This window comes from Nyctibius grandis, chromosome 2 (genome assembly GCF_013368605.1).
Source record: "Nyctibius grandis isolate bNycGra1 chromosome 2, bNycGra1.pri, whole genome shotgun sequence".
NCBI classification, from domain to species: domain Eukaryota; kingdom Metazoa; phylum Chordata; class Aves; order Nyctibiiformes; family Nyctibiidae; genus Nyctibius; species Nyctibius grandis.
The window spans coordinates 88,395,514-88,418,418 of NC_090659.1; positions in this window are offsets into that span (position 1 = coordinate 88,395,514).

Sequence of the window (22,905 nt, forward strand, 5' to 3'; positions counted from 1 at the left end):
AACCCTTGGTGCTCTGAACTTTTGTAATTCATGCCCCAGATAAAAATGATCACATAATTTCAAGAGCAACACACAAAATAATTAAAAAAAAAAACAAACAGCAACAACAACAAAAACCACATCAGAGACACATTTTTGCATAGACCTGTACATGGATGCAGTAGAATGACTTTTAGCTAGAGTACAGCTGGCCCATGAATTTGATGACCACTCATAACCACTTTTAACATACAACAGCCCAAAGTCTTTGTTTCTTAGCAAGTGCAAAAATTAAATGACAACTTATTTATCAAAACTTGTCCCCTATCTTACATCAATTTACTTAAAAACAGAGATTCACAGAGCTCTTTTCTTCCGTAGCTTGAAAAAAGACTCAGAATACAACATAACAACAGAAATACAGAGAGATCATTTTAAGAGCCCAGGTGCCTACATCTAAATCCAACAGAAATCATGTCCTTTTCTGTCATTAAGATTGCTGAGAGGACTATCTCCTGTTGATGCTGATTTTTTTTTTAAATTACAGAGGCACAATTGAGTGGAAGTGGAATTCAGTGTCAAGTGGGTGCTGGAGGCACCATGCAAAAGCTCGACATCAGCTATACACCACTTCGTACAAATACGTTTGCTTCAGCATACCACTCCTATGGCAGTCTATATATTCTTATTTCACTCTGGTTTTTGCCATAGGACTTTCTTTCTCCCTATACTTGTTTTTGTCTATACTTTTCTATGGAATATGTGCCAATGTTGCCCTAATTTGCCAAGTGACTTTCTCACTGAAGTTGGTGGGATTTCTCTCCATAGGTCAAGGGAATCACATTACTCTAAGTTTGTAAAGGGTCTCTGAAGGCTGGTACATTATTGACAGTATTTGATTGTGTACAGCTGTCATTCTCTTACTCAAGGAGGAAGAAGCAGCAACTGCACATCGCAAGGTATTCTTCTTTGCCCCATGCTGCAGTACGCTTCGGTGTATATATTTGTAACAGCAAATATAAATTATGCGCTTCAGCTAGGACACCAGTAAAGCAGTAACCAATTTTTTTCTTCGTTGTTCTTACTACATTACACATGTTATCATCTGCCACGTAACTGCTACTCAAACAATGACAATGCAAAGGGTGGAATTAAACACCCTTTATTGTCTTGACATAATTCTATTTTCCAGCTCTTTTTAGCTTTTCCAGATGCAAATCACTCAATTTTTGTGTTTTGCAGCACAGTAATTTGACATTCATTCACAATTATATGTCAAATGTACTTTATGTATATATGTACTGCTGTATAATTATACAGTTCTCCTAGGTATTGGAAGAGAGTGTATAGTAGAGTGAGTAGAAGTTTGCTAAAAATAATGTATTTCGAGCTCCTAAACTTTTCTAGATTCCCTCGACAGTAATAGACCTTTCAAGAATATTATCGTTCAAGACTTACTATAACTTCTTTACTTGCAAGTTATTTTTATAGGATATCAAGAGGAACACAGTTCTCTTACAGTTCTGGACATGAAATACCCAGAGGACTACTGAATCACAGTAAATATTAACCAGAATTCACACCAAAACATCAGATCCAGTACTTCTTCCCAAAGTAGTAGTATTTTATATATCATAACTTCTTCCAGCACAAGCCTAGAACTTATGATATGGAATCTGCCACAGAAAGTTTACTGGAGGACTTGTCTACTCCGGAGAAACCCAGGCTACCCATCCTATATAAAAGACTCAACAAACCACCGGCAAGAAAAAACAAAACCATCCAGGACTATAATCATGGTACTCAACCTGCCAGACACTGCTTCCATGAAATGGCACCTTGCTGGTTACTGATGGTGAAGGGTGCTTCCCCTTCAGCAACAGAAAATATTTTAACTTGCTCACCTACTGTGATTGAAACAAAACTATTTACTCCTCACAGTTTGTTCATGCTCCAAAATTTCACTCCGTGGTCTGTGATGAAATAAATTAATGGCACTGTAAAACACTGTCTGCTTTCAAGACTTGTACCCTAGTTGTAATATTTTCTATAGTCAAAGATCTACATCCTTCTTCATGTGAAAACAATTTTATAAAAAATATTTAGTAACAGTTCATGCTGTGATAGTGAAATTTCTGACCTAAAAAGTAGATGAAATGAATCTTAGGTAAGAACAATTTGAAATTTGGGGGCAGAAGTGAAGATAATCATTGGGCCTTAGAGTTCTAATGAACTGTATGCTACATATGAATTACATAATTAACCCTGGATGATAAACACTTATAGACGCCAATTTTTAACTTTTCAACTTTCCCTGCCTTAGAACTAATGAGTAACTCCAAAAAGACATTAATATTTTTCCAGCCATATTAAATCCACATTTTGTTTTGTATTGAAACAACAATTTGGTGTAGAGAAACCAAAATATAAGGTAAAAAGGGATGGGCAGAGGAAATGAAAATGTTTCCTTGTGACAGACTATTAGCAATTAAAAAACACAAAAACATATCACAACAAGTTGAGAGTCTGGAGGAAAAAAATCTCATTCTCATGTATAATTTAGCTTTGTTATGAATTCTTAACAAACCTGTAAATTGGAAAATCAACATCTGCTCAGTGATAGCAGGTGAAGGACATGCAGACTGGCACCAAATTTCCATCAGCCTTAATGTGAAAAAAAAGGTCTGTCTTTGTTGCCTGTTATTGTAAACACGTCCTGTGGAGAGAAAATATTTTATTTTTTTTCTTGAACATATTATACACATCCTTTTCAAACATAGTTCCCTCTAGATTTTTCCATTTGATATCATCAATACATGAATTAAGATGTGGCATGAAGGAGAAATAGGTGAGAGAGTATAAAAAGTTAGCTCCCATCTTCTGTCCATGATGTCCAAAACATACAGAACTACAATGTAGCATAAAGTACCCACTGATCCTTCATAGTTATTTGTATAGAAATTAGCTACTGCCTCAAGACACTTGTTCGGAAGAGACTTTACACCCCTTTTGTAAGGTTGTGTTCTGACTCATATGGAAGCTGCTTTGAAAAGGAATAGGCAGTCCTGATATTGCTCTAGAAGCAAGACAGCAAAACGCACACACTATAGAAGAAGCTAACGTACTGTGAGCATTAAAAGGCAAATTACCCTCCACTCAACAGATCTGTGCAGAATTTCTCCCAGTGGTGCTCACGGAGTGACACATTAGCTAATAATCACGATTTAACCATTTGATCATTAGCAGAAGCAAGAAAGAATGGTTTCTTGTCCGCACTTCAAGCTACTACAGTTTTTGTCAGACGACTTTGGAATTCAGTCACAAAACAATCTATATAAATCTCCAGACCACAGCTTTTGCATGGGCATTAAAGTTTCCAGAGCAACCTATGCAGACAGGAGTATTTACTCACATGAAGTAGCCCCACATGCCCTCATATGGAAGTGTGCCTTTTCTAATGTTACATAGTCGATTTGCACTGAGAAATAATAAATTTCAGCCTGATCCATTCTTGCCCTTCCTGAGCTATTCTCCTCCTTTAGATTTAAAAATTAAACCACTGCAGGACAGAGCATGTGAGATATAGTCTCACAAGCTATTACAGTGTGGGTGGTGAATTACTGCAGCAATAATATTCTGGTCAGTTACTTTGTGTTCCAGCCTATGAACTTCTGCGGAGCATCTGGCCTGTGTCTGTGAAAAGTTCTCATATTTAATTTTTGGACAGGGCTCATCACCTGGTTATGCACTGAAACTCAGATCATAAATCTCCCAGTTCAACAACAAAGATTTGGTTGGGTGACTCTTAGATAGCAACATCTGCTTACATAGCAAATGAAATCTATGTTCCAATAAAGAGTCTTGTTCTGGGTATCTCAGGCCATCTAGTGTCATAAAACTCACAATTGGAATAAATTATATGTTTCAAAGGTAGCTTATGTAGATGTCAGACTGGTCATCATGTGATGGTGATTTATATCACATGACCTGCAAAGCATATACATTTTATTTATTTTTTATTTTTCTGGGTGCTGTTTTTATGCAACTACACAAGACATTTTTCTGAGCTCTAGATTCCATTTGCAATTTCTTCTGCCCTCCGTTTAGGGTCTATACTGTTTACCATTAAAGACTGACACAGATCAGCTCACATAAAGCAATTCCAAAGGAGGAAGTAATGTCACTAATGCAAATATGAGAGTGACTGTGTCTACAAAATATATATTAGAACATAAAGTAAGTCAAAAGGGGTATCTTTCCCTCTAAAAATATGATAAAAATTATAACCTTGTTTCTTTTTCCTGTTTTAAGTTTCCAACAAAACTCTCTCAAAAAAAAAATTCTGGAATGGGACTACCATGTATTAGGGGAATTGTAGATCACATTATTCTCACCTTCACAGGTCTTTTGATCTCACCAGTTAGACTAAAACTTCCATGGTGCGTGTCTAGCCAGATTATGATAAACACCTGCAAGCCAGATTATTTTCTGGGAAATAAACTCCTGGAGATTATGGTTTCATAGAATAAAATATCAAGTAAATGGCTCAGGACTCAAGTTCCCATGATCCACTTCTACATTGCTTTAGAAGAGAAATATTTTCAGCCAAATTATTTTAGATATTGAGAGAAAATATATGAAATCTGCACAAGAGCAGACAGATTGGGGGTTAGATGAGAATCTAATTCTTATCAAAATGAATTTCAATGGAAAATTCTTGACAAGCCTTATTAGGAAGTGTTGCCTAAAACCCATTTTTTTTAAAGACAAAGGCAAAAAAAGCAACACCGTTATTAATAGTTCTCACAAATAAATAACATATTATAGGTTACCATCTCTGTATAAACAATGCAATAATTAGAATAAAGGAAGATATAATTTGCTGATCTGTACTTGAAGGAACACAGCTGACAGCTTCTGTCTGAGCAAAACCTACGTTCCTAATTCAGCATACTCAATAATTTAAATGAGCTAAAAATACCTATGGTTTTTCAAGCATCTGGCTAGCTTTTTTTTTTTTTTTTAAAAAAAAGAGCCTTATCACAAGTGTTATCAAGAATTGGAACTCTAAGCTACCAACAAACCTGTCGTCTGGTAAACTGTAAATGAAGTTAGCTACAAACTTATGCAGTTGTAACTGATAAATGCATCCAGCATTAGTTCATAATTTGGTATGTTCATTGACGATAATATTCTTTCTTTTCACACCATTCAAGAGAGTGATAACAAAATGAGATGCCTCTCTTCTCCCTAGGGAATTCTTTATCAGCTGATTGTCAATACTGAAATTCAGTTTTCTCCCTCATCATTCATTATTCAGTGATGGCTGTGGTTTCAAGTCCATTCTTTAATTCTTATGTGCATAAAGCAGCAAATAGAGAGTTTCAGTTTGCCAGAAGTATCCTGAAGCAAAATCATCCATTCCAAAGCAATGATGAGTTAGACAGTACCCAACACCTGTTCAAGCAGTGGGAAATAATTCAGCACAGGTGTTAATAGGAAGTCCAGTTTGCATAACTGCAACTTCATGCCCTGGAAATTCAAAAGGTCAACTTCCAGATTTTACAAAGACAAACTAATTAGCAAAAAACTTTTTTAAATGTTACATGATAAAAATAATTTTACCAGATGCTTAGATTTTAGAAGGATTAAGTTAACTTGAATGACACAATTACAGAATGTCAAGGTCTCTAAGCTACCTTTGGTGCATCCTTAGTTGGTGAATACTGAAGTGTATTCTGGATTGTTGTCTGGAAGTTAAAAAGTCTGTTTTATTTAACTTTTAATAAGTTTGGATATAATCCACTGCATCAGAAGATTTGTATAAAATTCAGAGCAACAGAAATATTTTAAAAAGTGTGCTAATGAAACCTGCTCGGAAAAAAAAACCAAACTGAAGTTATTATAACTATGTCCTGTTTTGGACTAGGACAGACTTTTCAGTTAAGATTCTTTAAGTGACTACATTCTGAAGTTGACTACATGCACCTGTTGCCATGGGAATTAGGGTCCCTGTCTTTGTCCCACAGAGGAAGGGACTGTAAAGTGCCACACCTGCGGGGAGGAGCGGACAGGACAGGTGAATCAAACCTGACCAACAGGGTATTCCATCCCACCCACATCATACTCAGTTTAAAGCTGAGGGACTACGAGGGTCATGCTCTTTTCCCCTATGGCTGAAACCCTGGAAGGACTCTGCCCACATTCCTGCCTTCACTCCTGAACCTGGTTCCTGCCTGCTGTCACGTCTGGTTCAGGACTCCCCAGCACCTGCCCTGCAGTGTCAGTGGTGACATGGTTGTCAATGGGGGGAGCTCAGTAGCAGTGTTGTATACAGTTCATTATTTATTATACTTTTCCCTTGTTATTTTTTATTAAAAGTGTTTTAACTTTCCAGCCCTAAGTCTCTCCCTTTTCTCTTTTGCTTTCCCCTTCTTAGCTCTTTCTTCTTAAGACTGAACATAACCCAGCTCTCTGACTCCTGTGTCATGTGCTCCAGCCCCCAACTATCATGGTTACTCTCCTCTGGACTCATTCTACTTTGTCAATATCTATCTTGTCCTGGACAGCCCGGCACTGGATGCAATAATCCACTTGTGTTCTCACAAGTGCCAAACAGAGGGCACCTGCTGGCTATATTCTTCCTAATGCAGCCCAACCCACCATCAGCCTCAGGGCACACTGCTGACTCATATTCAAGTTACTGTCCTCCAGGACCCCTTGTATTTTGCTGCAACCCTCCCAACTCTACTATTTCCCTAAGGCTAGAGATGGCTCCCAGGCCATACTGGTGCATGGGGTTATTGCATCTCAGGTGCAGGACATTGCATTTCCCCTTATGAACTTCATAAGGTTTCTATCCATCTGTTTCTCCAGCCTCTTAAGGTCTCTCTGAAGTGCTTGTTCTTTGTATATCGATTAATCTACTCAATTTAGTTCCATCATTCAAACTTGTTCTAGGTAAGGAAATTAAAACTGACAAAATGGAAGATCTTCACATGTTTAAATAACTGACTGAAAGAAAGAAAACAGAAGGTAGGAACATTTTACCATTTCTCTTGGTCGAGTCCTATAAGGATATATGTTGAAGTCCCTGCTGCGCAACATATGCATTACAGGACTGAAAGAGGGGCTAAACAGTAAAAAGGCAGCATTTACAGTCAGTACTGAGTTATCTGCAGTAATGAAGATACTACTCAGTTATGGGGAACTGCAGTCTGAAAATTAAAAAAAAAAGGGGGGGGAAGAAAAAAAAAACATCCCTAAATCCAGAGATCATAAATGAACATAAAGTAATGAATATGTGAAAAAAATCCCAAGTTAAAATAATTTATGTTTAATAATGACTATTGCTAGTTGGGAATGAGTTATTTTACCATGCAAATAATTTTGTTAGATTTTTTGATCGTAAGGATGGGTTTGTTTGGTGCTCAGAGAACTTTCAGAATGACCATGGAAGTTCCTATTGATTTTAATGTCCTTTACCAGCTATTATAACTACCTAAGCCAAAGTGATCTTTAGTCTGATCTAGTTTGAACAGTCTTATGATCAGCGTCAAAAAAGCCATTATATGCACATGCTAGCAATGCTTTTTAAAGTAATGCTCATACAATTATCATGGGATGGAGTCTAATCCACCTAAGTCAGTGATCTGTTTTACACTTGAAGCAATCTTTCTAAAAAAGTGCCCATGCTCCTGATGTAGTTAGCTGAAAGCTGCAAGTGTCCTTAAAATCAAGTCTGAGAAGCTCAAGATCCATTTAAAGATGTATGATAGCTATTTTCTGTCATTTATTTATCCTTTACCCATAAAGCATGTCATACATGTACCTTTTATCATTAGTTATTAGTGTGTTCATCCATTGCCTTTTAATGTATTGCCATTAAACTGGATGGCAAACAGTGGGCAGGGAAAATGATATGGTCAGTGCCCTAGGGATGTAACAGTAATGGATGGATGGACAGTAATGATTCACTTACTGAAATCAGTGCTACTCCCAGTCACTTTTGTGATGTAGTATTGGTTCCATAACAGATAACAGATGAGAGGGAAAAAAAAGGTAAAAGGAGATAAATCTACATAAATGGGAAGGAAATAGCAAATAGTTGTGTCTTCAACCCTTCTGTTTATTACTGTTTTCTAATGTTTTGAAATACATAGATGAAAATCATAGTAAGCACTAAAATGGAAATTAACATTTAAAAAAATGTTCAGAGTTGCTGTAGACAGGTTTGAAAGAAAATCACCTCTGTCTACAATGCATTTACAATGCAAGGTCTCAAGACATAACAAAGCGAGGTGAAGCAAACAGACTTAGGTTATGTTCTTTACTCCCAGAAAAGGGCTGGATGTCATTGGACCTAGAATAATTTCGATATACTAAATTGGTGTATTTAGAGAAAGGCATTTTGATATAAGCCACTCGGGTCAGCTGAGAATGAGAATAAACCCACCGAATACAGTAAAATTACTTAGGTACCCCCAACTGCAGCTGTGCATAGGTGCTCTTCTAGTAAGGATCTTCTGAGCAGGTTTAGCACACAACAAAGTCCATAGGACTTGTACAAGCTTCATTAGGGTTCTGAATAGGCCTTATCTTCAAATTGTCTCTTGACTTTTAAAGTTTACATATTGATAATGCACTACTTGTTCTTAACAACAGCTATTTCAGGCTACTGGAAGAATAAAACAATGGGATTTTGTTTGTTCTTTTGTTTGTTTTACAATAGAGCACATTGCAAAACCTAAAGAAGGGACAAGATTAAGTAGAATTAAGTAGAAAGTTCAGAGGCTTTAATTAGATGATTTTATTTAAATGCCCATTTACAAAAGAACTTTCTAGTCATTCGAATTTTGAACTTGTTAAAAAAAAGAATTAATTAGTGCCTTGACAAAGTATTTTTCAGATTTTTCTCTTTTGAATGTATTTTGCTGGTGCAATGTCTGATGAGAAAGCTGTTTTACAAATAGTTTCTGGAACAATTACTAAGCAAAACCAGATTGAGCAGGAGGTATTGAGAAAGGCATATATATATTTTTGGTATATAGAAGGATGCAATGCAATGCTGAAAGAATAATAAACAGTGTTTAGATAGCAGCACAAGAAGGTTTTCAACTGTTTAATAAAAACAGTTTGTTACCAGATACATATAACAAGAAACAGAATGCTATTTTAGCTTTATAGTATTTAATTTGTTTGTCTTCTGAAAATGGGCAAATATAGCAGCTGTGTTTCCAACCTCTAACTTTATAAACTTTGCTCTCATCTAGCGAAACACTCTGTTAAGTTCTTGAAATTGGAGGTAAAGATGCAATTTCTTTGCATGTTTAGCCATGGAATTATGAAGACGATAACAACTGAAGGGTTTAAAACTGTATCTAGTACACTTCTTGCAAAGCCTAAGCGATGCATGTAATTACATTTTTTAGTTCCATATAATATTTTCTAGCATACATATATGTATATTACAGCTCTCTAGCTAGACATTCATTCTCTGTGCCTTTATCTAATCTAAGATTTAAAAAAATATAACTTACAATCAAACAGTATCAAAGTAATCAAAGAATACAGATGCAATCTACTATGGCAGAACTGAATGTAAAGCTGTATTCTGATAAGGTGTGTTGCAGTGGAGGGAGGCCTGTTCCTCTGTAGTATGTGAGGAGGAGCATGGGTAGAACAACAACCTCTGCTAAAAAAGGGGTTGTTGCTACCACTGCTTCTACCCATTTTCTTAGTAAAGCCATGCCAGACGATAGCGTATTAACGTAGTGATTATTTTTACTATAAAGATAGTGCAGTAAAACAGTCCAAATAACCAAATTCTCTACAATTCTATCATTTAGATGATAGAGTATCATACTATTTTAAGTCAGATCCACAAGCAATTATTTACAAGTTAATCTAGATATTTACTTTCTGGCGGAGTAAAGTTACACATTTACCATTTTTCTTCTATGGAACTGATTTCTGTGTTTCTCATGTGAGTTTCTGCTGAATGGTTTGGGAATGCAGGAGGTTATGCATTGCCCTGGAGTTCAATAAGGTTTGGATAGATTCATGGATAAGCGGCATGCTCAGGTACAATACAAACAGAACACAGCCCACAGTAATCCTCAAAATCAAAGTAAATTTGAAATCTCTTCCTTTCCTCCCATCTTTTATCAAAAAGAAAGGTCCCATAGTGTCCTCCAAAGCCCTGGAATTCTTATGCTCCATTAAAATCCCCAGACAACTACCTTCCACATATTGCATGTGTTGAGTGCTATTTTTCATGTGAGTGTAGCCAGTGTAAGTCAGGAAGAGAATGTCCATACAAATCTTTGTTTAAGAAAAATAATAGTACAGTCAAAGCAGGTTATATATTTCTTTCTGCCAAAAGAGAAATTAAAAGTTGTCTATTGTTCATAGTAATTCACAGGATTTGAATAGTTTATCAGAAGAATTGGTAAGCCAAGCTGAAGTGTCAGTCTATGAGCCAGGATAACACCTGGAAAGGTAGAGCAATAGTGTTTGGTTTTTGTGAAATGATTAAACTGAGTTAGCTTAATTCAGAGCAGCAGGAGAAACAGATGCTGTTGCCTGAGTTTATTTTCTTTTATTTCCAGATGGGGTTAGAGAAATAAACACTGGAATATAAAAAGATCTGTAAAGATGTCTTTCTAGTCCTTCAGCATAGCCCAGCACTGCCGGCTACAGTACATACCATATGACTTTGGGTCTTGGGCATTTGTTTTCCTCAAGCTAACTTTGCTGTGGAATTGTTTTAAGGGCTTGTTCAGAGTAAAGTCAAAGTAACCAACTTGCACATTGCTGATCCCTACAAAAAAATCCTCTCTGGCATTATAGAATGGCAGCAATAATTCAGATCACAGTAAATTTTTTTAATAAACCAGATAGTGCTGCCCAAAGGACATTCTTGATCATCCTGGTCACTCTAATAGACATTACTGAGACATTTTTTACTTTGAGGGTGACAAAACACTGGAACAGGCTGCTCCGGGAGGTTGTGGAATCTCCTTCTCTGGAGATATTCAAAACCTGCATGGGTGTGACCCTGTGCAATGTTCTCTAGGTGAACTTGCTTTAGCAGGGGGTTGAACTAGATGATCTCCAGAGGTCCCTTCCAAACCTAACCATTCTGTGATCTGTGATTCTGAGATTTCAAGCAAAGTTATCCCTGCTTTGCAGAAGAGTCCCCTAGAAAGACAGAAAACATGGAAGCATAAGGAAGTTATCATTTTGCAGTAAGAAATAAGGTTCACACCACTATTCTGGTTATAACTATGGTGATGAGATTCACATACTTACTTCAAATCACTTTTCATTACTTAGTTACTCCATCCAACCAATAGCAGTGCCCAGCTGTCCTATGCCCTGCAGAACTGAAAAGGAAGAAACAAGTGCTGCCCCAAATCCTAAATGTTCAAAGCTGGGGCAGGCAGTAATTGGAAAAAACAGCAAAATGCAAATCAGGTAGTCTTCATCCCCAGATTTCTCCTCACATCATTAGACCGATCTCCACAGAGCAAAGTTATGTGATGCTCCTTATAAAATCAAATTGTACTGGCTCTAACAGGAATTGTTCCCCCAGTACTGCAATAAACTATAGCCAGAGAACATTCTTATCCCTGGAATCCTCTCATGCTTCTTCTAACATAAATAAATAAATAAATAGTTGTAATTCCTTCTGGCTGAATAGGCATTATTATTATTATTATTATTATTAATTATTTGCATGCCTAAACTGGTAGCTGAAATTAAATTATTTTTAAGGTCTAGTTCTCAGAAATTGCTTTTCAAATTACTTCTTGAATGCAGACGCTTAATCACCTTTTGGGGTTCTGGCACATTAGACACAGACATAGTGTTCTTCTGTAGTGTCATTCCACCATGGGGTTGAGAGGGTGTCTTAAAAATAATTACCAAGTCCCAATGGTAGGTGTGCCCATTTATCTCCATCCCACATTACAAAGGGAATGGAAGAGGTGCCCAGAAAGAGCTCCAGTCAGGATCAACTCAGGGCTCTGTGAACAGTCAAGCTCAAAGAACAAGTTTTTGTTGATTTAAAACCAACCAAGCAAGCAAACAAACAAAAAACGGACAAACACATTAAAGTATTAGCATCAAATCCTGGGAAAGCAATTATATGAATACTACTGCTAGTCCTTCAGTTAAGGATAGACCAGGGATTCAATCATAGCTGCCTTCAGGTATTCCGAAACCGGGTAGCTGCCTAGAACAGAAGACTGCTGCGTATGGCTGTAATGATACAGTTTATTCTGCCTGTATGAAATCCCTGGAAAATCAGAGCTGCAGCTGTTGCTGCTGCTATTGAGGATGATATTGGAATGTATGCAGAAACTATCACTGGTGGATTCAGAACAGCTACCCCCACTAATGTCAGCTTTCCTTCTCTGTTCTCCCTTCTTCTAGGTGGGAAGAGCAAGTCCATGTTTCCCTGCCCTGTTTTACTATTCCAGATCCTCTCCATCTCATGAGAATCCTGTTATTTGTCCACCTTCTTGTGGCAGCAAAGCACAAAATGAAGTTCAGTCTTGCCCTGCTGAGAAGCCAAGGGCTGGCATTGGGTTTAGTGTTCTCTATTGTTTACAAGTAACCTAGATTCTTCCAGTGTCATATCTAAAAGATGCTTAATTAAGTTGTGAGTTGTTGATTTCAGGTGACTGTTGATTACATTGACAGGAGTAAATAGGTCATTGGTAATCAGGGGCTCAGAACACCAGAAGAAATCTAAGAATGACTGCAATTATGTAAAATCATGCAGAACCAATAATAATGAAAAATAAATTGTCCCCCTACTCTGAATATACAGACATAAGTGGAAACCAAATGGAGAAACAGAACCATACATATTAATAAGACAGCACCATCTAATCAAAACCCATTGTCTTCTGCCAGCTCAATCAACAAATTATTACAGAGGATAATGTTACACTTAGGAACTCTAAATGTTTATAAACAACCTCAATTACTATACTGCAGTAACTTGTCTTTGAAAGCAATCAGGTTTAATATTTTAGCAGAAGAACAGGAGAAGAAATTTGTATAAGATCAAAAAACTACATTGAGAAAGACATTTAGTTACGTTGAATAAAAATGCTAAGTTTTAAATTAATGTATATGATTTTTCTGAGTTTCTCAGTAGCATAAATAAACACAAAGTTACCAATGTTAAATGATTGTTCAGAATACAACAGTCTTCAAAACCAGTAGAGTTCCTAGGTTTCTTTGCATTCAGTGAATCCTGTAAATGCCTATAGGACTTCTTTCAAACCATCATATAAATGCTAGTGTCTTATCCAGCATTAATATTTGGGTTTTGTTGATTCAGCACTTTAAAAAGTTCATTTTGTGAAGTTACAGTGTTGCATGCTTTCCTTTCTTCTGCTGCCTTTTATTCCCAACGGATACTAGATTAGGTGATTTTTTAATTTCCTTTATTCCCCACTGCCCTATGTTGTTTTCTTTTTAAAATTCTCATTATTTTGCAAGTTCTAAGGTTATGCACTGCCTTTAGGATTTTTTATAGATTATGTAGTTATATTTGAATCTTTCATAAAGTAATATGAATATGTGTGTGCATGTTAGAGATTTTACATACATTTGCATCATATATTTGTTACAGTTACAGTCAACTTCTCTGCAGAGCAATCACCTTCAGTCCATCCCATACCTCCCTGTGCATAGTGTATTCAAGTTAGAAATTCTTCTACATGCACATATTTATGCATACAAAAGCATAAATTTTGTACAATTTGAGACACAAAAATTTCATGTCTCTGAAGATTCCATTTGAACATACTTCATAGTAAAAGAAGCCTTTGTTTCAGCTACTCAGATACTAATTAGGTAGTGCTAGTTCTGAGTTTTGTAAAGTTATTTTATTTTGGACACATCATATGTTACTACATTTTTATTTTAATAAAGCTATTTCTATATGCACTACCCCTAGCTGTACGTAAGGGGAAAGACAATTATATTTCAGGAAATATTGCAAGAGATAAAACAGAAAAAAAAAAAATTTATTTCTTGCAACAAAAGTAAGAGGTTTTACAGTAAGTAGTTAAACTGAGTTCTTAACAAATACCAAAACACAAAAAGCACCCTAAAATTGTAATTGGCATATAATCAGCATTTGTGTAAACAATCAAAATGTACCAGTCAGTTGTAGGACAAGCTATTCAAAATCAGTCAATGTGTTCTACCTCTTTAGCCAGTGATGAAGCTTCCACTGAATTCACTGAAAAAACAATTGGGCTAACACTGACAGCTTTACCAAATGTCTCTGAAGTGTCTTTAAAAGCTACAAATATATCTTCATTAGATGCAACCCACCTTTCAGGTACAACAATTAAAGGGCATTAATATAGAAGGAGTTTTTCATCTCCGATTCCTATTAACCTATAACTAAGTGAAATAAATATGTGTAATTGTGTATGGCTGCAGTCATTCCCACCAAGACTAACCCATGCCTCTGTATTCCCCTCAGCAGCAGCTCTAAAAACAGCCTATCATTGAGTGATGGGACTGTGAAATCACCTTCGCTTTCTTCTTCTCTACTGTTCTTTTCTCTTTTTTCCCTGGCCCCATAAGACAAATTATCTAGTGACAAGCAGAATTATTAAGGAATGGTAAAGGCCTATCACGTTATTTAAACACTGAAGAGAGGCAGAGTGATCTAAGCCTAGGAGTGACAGCTGTGACTGCTGGGATTTGTTGCCAGCTCTGAGAATGGCTTGCTCGGCGGGCTTGCCAACTTTTCTAGCTTATCTGTAAAATGGAACTAACAATTTTTGATGCCATAGAGTTAAGCATTTTGAAGTACTTTGAAGATGCAAAGAGTTTTAATAGTGTTAAGTATCATATTTTAGCTACATAACCAAAGAAGAGACTTTGGAATATTTCTTTCTTTCTTTTTTCCCAGAGAGACTATATACTGTAAATTAAACCTGATTCTGGCCCAACTATGAATCTGAAATGAGTGACGGACAGAAAAATAATGTTTTCAAGGGATTTCTATGTCTAAGCAGAGGAATATTAGCCTATGGTTTCTTTGAAACTTGCCTTAAGGAATATGAATTCTTTTCTTTTAGTATCTTTTTCTGCCTGTTTTTCATTATTTTTTGTCCCAGTTCCATGATTGACTTTTCACTTTTACTCTTTATCTCCTCAAAGTTTAAGAAATGTTAAAAGGTAAGGATCATATGAAACAGATCATATGAAATTTTTCCCAGAAGTATTAAATAATAGTATTCTGAGGCCTAAATAGAACTGAAGCCATCAAAATAGGAAGAACAACCCTGTGATGTCAGAAGAGGACCACTAGATATGACTAAGTCTATAGAATAATTTTTCAAGATATCTCCATGCAAAATTCCCTATGTTGAATTAAAATGGAATCAAAATGGTGTAGAAAAGCAATTAAAATGATCCAGGAAGTACAAAACCTATTTATGTTGTAGGAGTAAAGACTTACTGTTTCAGCGCAATGGAACACAGTTCAGAAAGACTTGCATTGATACAGATTGAGTGAGGTATAACTGTATCATACAGCATCTGTTGCCGCTTGTCTGCAGCAAGCTCCGTTCGGTTGCTGGCTGGCCTGAGGCTATCCGCACCCCAGGGCCATTGAGCACTGACACCAATGTGAGGATGCAACAAATGGCGTTTATTTAACTGCGCAACAGCCTTATATAGTCGTCTTGTCCCGTACGAACTCGCACGATAATGACACATCCTGCTCCTTTCGCCACGCCTACCTTCCGTTACAGCCCGAGATTTTCCGGTCGCCGTACCCTAATCTACCTACATTTCCCCCTCCCCATGCTTCAAGTCATGCAAAGTAAAGCGTATCGCTGATTCTGGAGCCTTGCATCAAAGCGTAAGCGTAGCTGGCGGATACAACATCCCGAGCCCAGGTTCTCCAGTAAGATTCCCCTGCAACTCCTGAGATGCAAAGCAAAAGCAAGCTAATCATAAGCGCATTGTTCAAAGCTTTTCTTTCACTCAGCAATGGCCGCTGTTCCTCATCTTTCTTGGCACCCCGCCGCTTTACCAGACTCTCTGTACTGTCATGACTCCTCACGTCTGAAGGTCGAGGCTGGTGCTGTTTCGGCTTCTCCCACAGGTACTCCTGCAAAACATAAAGCTCGGACAGCGTACATATTACTTCGGGTTAGGATTTTGTTTTAAATCAGGGCGCAAACAGCGTGTAGGGACCCACTGTATAACATCATCCCGTTTGATGGCGGCATATCCCCTCCCGTGATGTAGCAGCTCCCAACCTGTTTCCCACTCCGCTGTCCCAGGGAACCGAACCTTGACTGGGGGGCCCACTTCTGGCACCCCTGGACCCCAATGTCGCTCAATTGGGGCACGCTCTTGGTCTCCCCGGGCAAAATGATTTAAAGAATAAAAAGGGAGATGTAAAATGTGAGATTGGTAGTTGACAGGAATTACGTCTGGGAATCCTTCCCCCTCCCCAAGAATCTTAATTCTGTGTTTTTGTTTCTTACTCAAACCTGGTTCCCTGTGTCTCGCAGAGCCCAGTCAGAGAATCCCAGCCTTGGTTACCCATAAATCCTGCTCTCTGTTGTTGAGCCACAAAGGTTGTATTGACCATTTGTTGCACAGTTTTCTGCAAACATGCAAACAGGGTAACACAAGTAGGATAATGCCTATTATAAACATTCCCATAAGCAGACTCTATCTACAAAACATGTAGTTTACTTCAGAACATACTGTTATTCTCTATTATTCTAGCTGAAAGGAAAATTACTGACAGGAAAGCTGATTCTGTTTAAAGGTAACACAGATCAGGCCTTTTAGAGCCTACTCTGAGGCCTACTCTTGCTAAACCGTTGCTAAACCATCCGGTATCAATTTCCCCCTTTGGAAGTAGTTAGATTTATTATCTCACTACTTCCATATACTATTCTCAATGATTGCCTCAACACAACCCACGCAGATCCCTATGATAATTATAATCACAACTATATAAACTATTCCCTCTAATAATGTGGCTAACCATCCTTTTAGAAACAATCCACCGTACTCCTGCGCCTGTAGAGACAGAAACATAACCTCGACCCATTAGTAATAGTTCCCCTGGTCCCAACCACTCGTTAGTACCTGGTTCCCTATACCACACTTTGCCTTTGTTTTGCACATAGCTTGCTCCCTGTCAAACTGCCTCCCAATGTATTACAATTGGGGGTCGCTCCTTATCTCCTGCTAAAGTTAAATGGTTAAGTACATAAACAGCTTTTGCAAGTCTCTCAGAAGGTTCAGTTTCCTCTCCCCCTTTTTGTTTTTGCAGAAGCTGTTTCAATGTACTATGAACACGTTCCACAATCGCCTGACCCATAGGCGAATGAGGAATCCCGGTGACATGTGTAATACCCCATAGTGGACAAAATTGACGAAAAATTTATGAACAGTATGCTGGTCCATTATCAGTCTTATGTTGTTGTGGAACCCCAAGACTTGTAAAGCAAGCAAGTAAATGTCATTTGACATGACGACCTGTTTCCCCAGTTTGTGCTGTTGCCCATATTATATGTGAAAACGTATCAACAGATACATGAACATATTTGAGCCTTCCAAATTCTGCAATGTGCAGTAAAGTCCTGTAAGGCCATTTGAAAAAGAGTTGACTGATTTGTTAACCACTGTAGATATTCCTTTCTGATAGGTAAATAGATAGCATCTGAGTCTGGTCCGGTAATGTCTGTAATCCTTTTATGTACTTTGATAAGCAATTGTGCTATTGCTTCCACTCTGGTACAAAGTGTTGTTTTAGGATGAAAAAACAAAGAGTCCACTCGAGCATTGCCTTCTGCAATAAACCCAGGCAAATTAGTATGATTTCTTACATGTAAAACATAAAACAATGCAGTTCGGATTTGAATTTCTTGCCACAGAGCTCGCAGCAATTCAAAAACACACCGATTACATATATGCTCTATAACAGATCTATCCAATTGTTTTATAATGCCAGCTACATGTGCTGAATCAGTAATCAAATTAAAGGGAATGGGAAAATTCTGAAATATTTTTAATACAGCTCGTAATTCTACCACCTGAGGTGAACTCTTTTGTTGTACTACCATAGATTCCCACTTGCCATCAGAATACCAGACAAGGCCGTCTTGCCTGTGTTCCCAGATCCATCCGTAAAAATGGTAATTCCATCCACAGGAGTGTCTGCGCACCACACTCCTGTGGCAATTGGAAGTTCCACACTCAATTTTATAACAGGATGGGAGGGCAAGTGGTAAACAACCTGTCCCGAGAAATTCTCCATAGCTGTTTGCAAAGCAAAGATATTAGCCATACACCACTCAAAATATTGAGCTGCAATAGGAACGGTCAGTGATGCAGGGATCTCTGGCCACAAGCTCCCGACATCGCATCCGTCCTTTGATGAATAATCTGTGCCAATAGCTCTGTAACGAATTTGATCATTCTGAATTCCATTGACCAATTATTGCATACAGAATTTGCCTATCAAACAAAGTGATAATTTGTATTTCCTGATTCAAATCAATATGATGTACAAATTTGGAATGTAGCCTGCTTTCTATTTCTGTAATCAGTTGCTGTATCTCTGAAATAGTGTGTCGTGGTGCTGTTAAAGTTGTGTCCCCTGTTAATAATTGGAATAGAGACTGCAATTGTGACGACGTAAGCCCCAAGTACGGCCGCAGCCATAACTTGAGCCTTATGTTCCACAGTACCCACTTTTGCACATGCCTTTATCATAGCATTCAAATCTGTTTTTCCAGGTAAAGCTTCAATGATCTTTTGACAATCAGCATTAGCATTATCCCTGTTTGCCACAGGTCCAAGGCTTGGCAGCCGCACAAGTTAACCCCGTGTGGAAACACCAGTCCTGCGCTCCCTGCGGTTTGGGCTGCGAGTTAACTGCATAGGCCTGGAACTGGTTGGGAAGATTCATTTGTGTCAGCATACGGTTCTCCCCACTGCATTCTGCAGCTGGTTGTTATCAGCTGACCTTGAGCATTATACTGAGACCTGCACAGCTTCACAAAATGCCCCAGCTTCCCACAGCAATGACACATCAAAACAGTTATCTCTCCCACTCAGCTTCAACTTCTTAAGGCAGTTTTTCTTAAAGTGACCTTCCTGTTTGCATGTATAACAACGATGAACTACCTTAACTGCCGCCGCAAAAGTTTTTGCTAAATGCTCCATCTGAAATGTGGTGGTTCTTACTTTCTCACAAGCATCCATTAGCTCAGTTAAGGTGGGGTTACGATTTGCCATCCCCGCAGCAACCCCTCTGCAGTCCTCACCTGTGTTGTCCCTCGCCAACTATAGTGGCAATGCTTCTCCCACAACCCTCCAATCCAACAGTTGCCAAATATTTCTTCCCTCAGGACCCGCACCCACAATCACCGGATATGCCCGTGGAATCACAACTCCTTCTAATAACGCATCTCGAATGACCCCTTTCCATTTCACTCCTCCCTCACCTACCCCCCTTCCCCTGTATACGCGGGCGGAAGCTGACCCTCTCCCTCACCTCCCACATTACCAGATGGACGCAAACCTCCCCCCCCGCCCTGATCTAAAGGTGGAGTAGGGAGTTGTAAAGGAGGTTGAGGTGGCCCTAGTACTTGTCTCGAACACAGAGGGGGGTTTTTGGGGGAGACATAGTCACGTGTCCCGAGGCGTTGGCTGAACGATGCTGCTGCAATTCCATCTTTAATTCTTCCAGTCGTCTACCAAGCTCTGTCATGTCAAGTTCGTGTCCATTTCGGGATGGTAACAGTCCTTTAAGTCCTTGTGACTCTGGTACTGCTGACTCTGTAAATGGCGAATCCGGTAAAGGTGGGTACAAAGCATGTTTACCCTCCTTCTTGTCCTCCTGCTCAGCCTCATCCGTAGAGAGATCAATGAGAGGGAGGGGGTTTCGGAGGGGGTTTCTGCCAAGTCTCCTGTTCAGCGTCTGAATCAATTAGTTCAAATCGAGTTCGTGTTTTAGGGCGCACTAGCGGTTCTGATGGATCTGTATCTATTTTTCTCACTCCCCGCTCCTCAGCTTTTTTCGGAGCTGTCCGTACCCACGGTGATAAAGGAGCTGCCACCGGTACAGCCACCGGGGCCGTGGGAGGTGTTGGTCCCGCAAACAGTGAGGGGGTAGTAGGCGCCTGTGGTCCTAAAGCCATAAAAGCTGAATGTGTGACTTCTCTCTCTGCTTTTATTCCTTTTAACGCTTTGCTTACCAGCCTCCATGTAGCAGACAATTTAAAGGCTTCCTTATCACCACTTGACACCGCATTCCAGAGAGAGTCACCAATCTTCTCCCATAAAGGCACTTCAAAGACATCATTAAAGGTTGTAAAATGTCCTTTATCTTTTGCCCAAAACAGTAACTGCTTTAACGCAGCTTCGTCATATTTAATTCCTCTCTCAGAGAGTATATGTTGGAGGAGTTTCACCACTGTCACTTCTGTCTTGGTCAGGGTAGACCCCATGTAAACACGTCCGAGCTGCATCCCATGTCGCCCAGTCCTCCCGCGCAGTCCGTAGCAGCCACAAGATAACTCCCCATGTTTTTAATTCTTTGGCAGAACCCACTGCCATAGCTCGCTCAGCGAGCTGCATCGAGCACCGCTCCCAGGTATTCGGCTGTAAACAATCAGCCGGTCCTGCCACCGCCCCCCCCTTTAACGAGACGGTCCACACACTGGGCTACGTCTTTCGATTTCACAGAAATCTTAAATTCCCCGCCCAGTAACGAAATCACCTTTATCAAGGTTTCCATGGTTCGCGAACCCACTCCGACCGCCTGCGGTCCGCCAGCCCAGCAATCACGTCGGGGTCACCACTTGTTGCCGCTTGTCTGCAGCAAGCTCCGTTCGGTTGCTGGCTGGCCTGAGGCTATCCGCACCCCAGGGCCATTGAGCACTGACACCAATGTGAGGATGCAACAAATGGCGTTTATTTAACTGCGCAACAGCCTTATATAGTCGTCTTGTCCCGTACGAACTCGCACGATAATGACACATCCTGCTCCTTTTGCCACGCCTACCTTCCGTTACAGCCCGAGATTTTCCGGTCGCCGTACCCTAATCTACCTACAAGCATCTACAACTTTAGACCTGGAAAACAAAGTATGACACAGAAGTCAAATTATTTCCAGATCATGGAAATTTCATTTTCAAAGAGATACTGCTATCTGCATCCTATTTGGACCTTGTTCACCTTGCTCAGACCTTTTTATGCTCCATTATAAGGAGGAGAACGTTCCTAAAGGAGCTTTCTTTGTGTAAAGAGCAAAATGAAGATAGAGACGGTGTCCCAGTTTGCCACAGGAGTTTATTTTTGCTTTAATGCCAGTTATAAACCAAAGGTCTGAAAACCTGTGTCAGGGATACCACACCTAAGCATACGTCGATATTGTTGTAAATGGGCCTGAAAGTCTGGAGTACAGATTATTTTGGAATAACTATAATGGAGGAATTATGAAGACAAACAGTGGATAATCAAATAACCTCACAGTATCAAATTTAGTGTTCTAAATGCAATTATGAGTAACGGATATTTGTAGGAGACTTGTTAAGACAAAGAGTGAAAATGTAGAACAATAACTGATGCGAGTTATCCTGGTTTGGACTAGGACAGACTTTTCAGTTAAGTTTTCGTTAAGTGACTTTATTTTCTGAAATTGACTGCACACACATGTTGATGTGGGAACTAGGGTCCCTGTTGGATCTCTTTGTCCCACAGAGGAAGGGGCTGTAGAGTGCCGCACCTGTGGGGAGGGGCGGACAGGACAGGTGACCCCAACCTGACCAACGGGGTATTCCATCCCACCCACGTGACATATTCAGTCAAAAGCTGGGGGACCACGAGGGTGACTCTCTTGCCCTATGACCGACATCCTGGGAGAACCGTGCCAGTGCTCCTGCCCTCGCTCCTGAACCCAGTTCCCACCTGCTGCCGCGTCTGCTTCGGGACTGCCCAACACCTGCCCTGCAGAGTCAGCGGTGGTGTGGTTGTCATCGAGGGGAGCTCAGTAGCAGTTTTGTATACAGTTCATTATTTATTATACTCTTTCTTTTCCTTGTTGTTGTCTATTAAAACTGTTTCAACTTTCCAGCCTGTAAGTCTCTCTCCTTTTTCTCTTTTCCTTTTCCCCTCTGGGGAAAGAGAAGGTTAACAGAGAGCATCTGCTGTCCGTTTAACTGCCTGCCCAGCCTTAAACGGTGACACAACTGTAACTACTGTGCGTGCAATACCATAATAAACTACTAATATAGATTTATTTCACATTTCTGTGTGTAGTGAGGTATGTAACCAAACACAGAACATAGAACCTTCACAAAGAGCATAAGGCAAACATAGTAGTTCTTCACCTCTTATGTAATCTATGACTAAAGGTGAATGGAGAACAACCATTTGTCATTTCTCATCACTGGATAACTAACGATACCAGGTGAAATTATGTAGTGTCATATTTCAGGCAAAATGAAACCTTTTTTTCTACATAGCACGTAAACTGAGAAAAACCTTGCCATGTGATCATGCAGATGCTGCATATGGATAATAAAAAAAAATGCAAAAACATGGAAAATGGATCAAGAAATGGAAGGAGAGGCCACCAGTATTTTCTAAACATAAAATTATTAATATTGTATCTGGCTCAGAAAATCGCAAAATCATTATCAGCTTTCTGGAATTCCATGTTCAATCTACAGCGAGAGTATGAGAAGACAGGACTGAATTTCTGAGGATATTGGGACCAAAGGCTAAGTCTTAAGGAGTGCATTCTGTGGGTCTGCACCCACAGGGGCAACCAGTAACCCCAGCAGGAGGTTACTAAACCATATTCTTGACAGTCCAATCCTTATACTTCACTCCCTATGGATT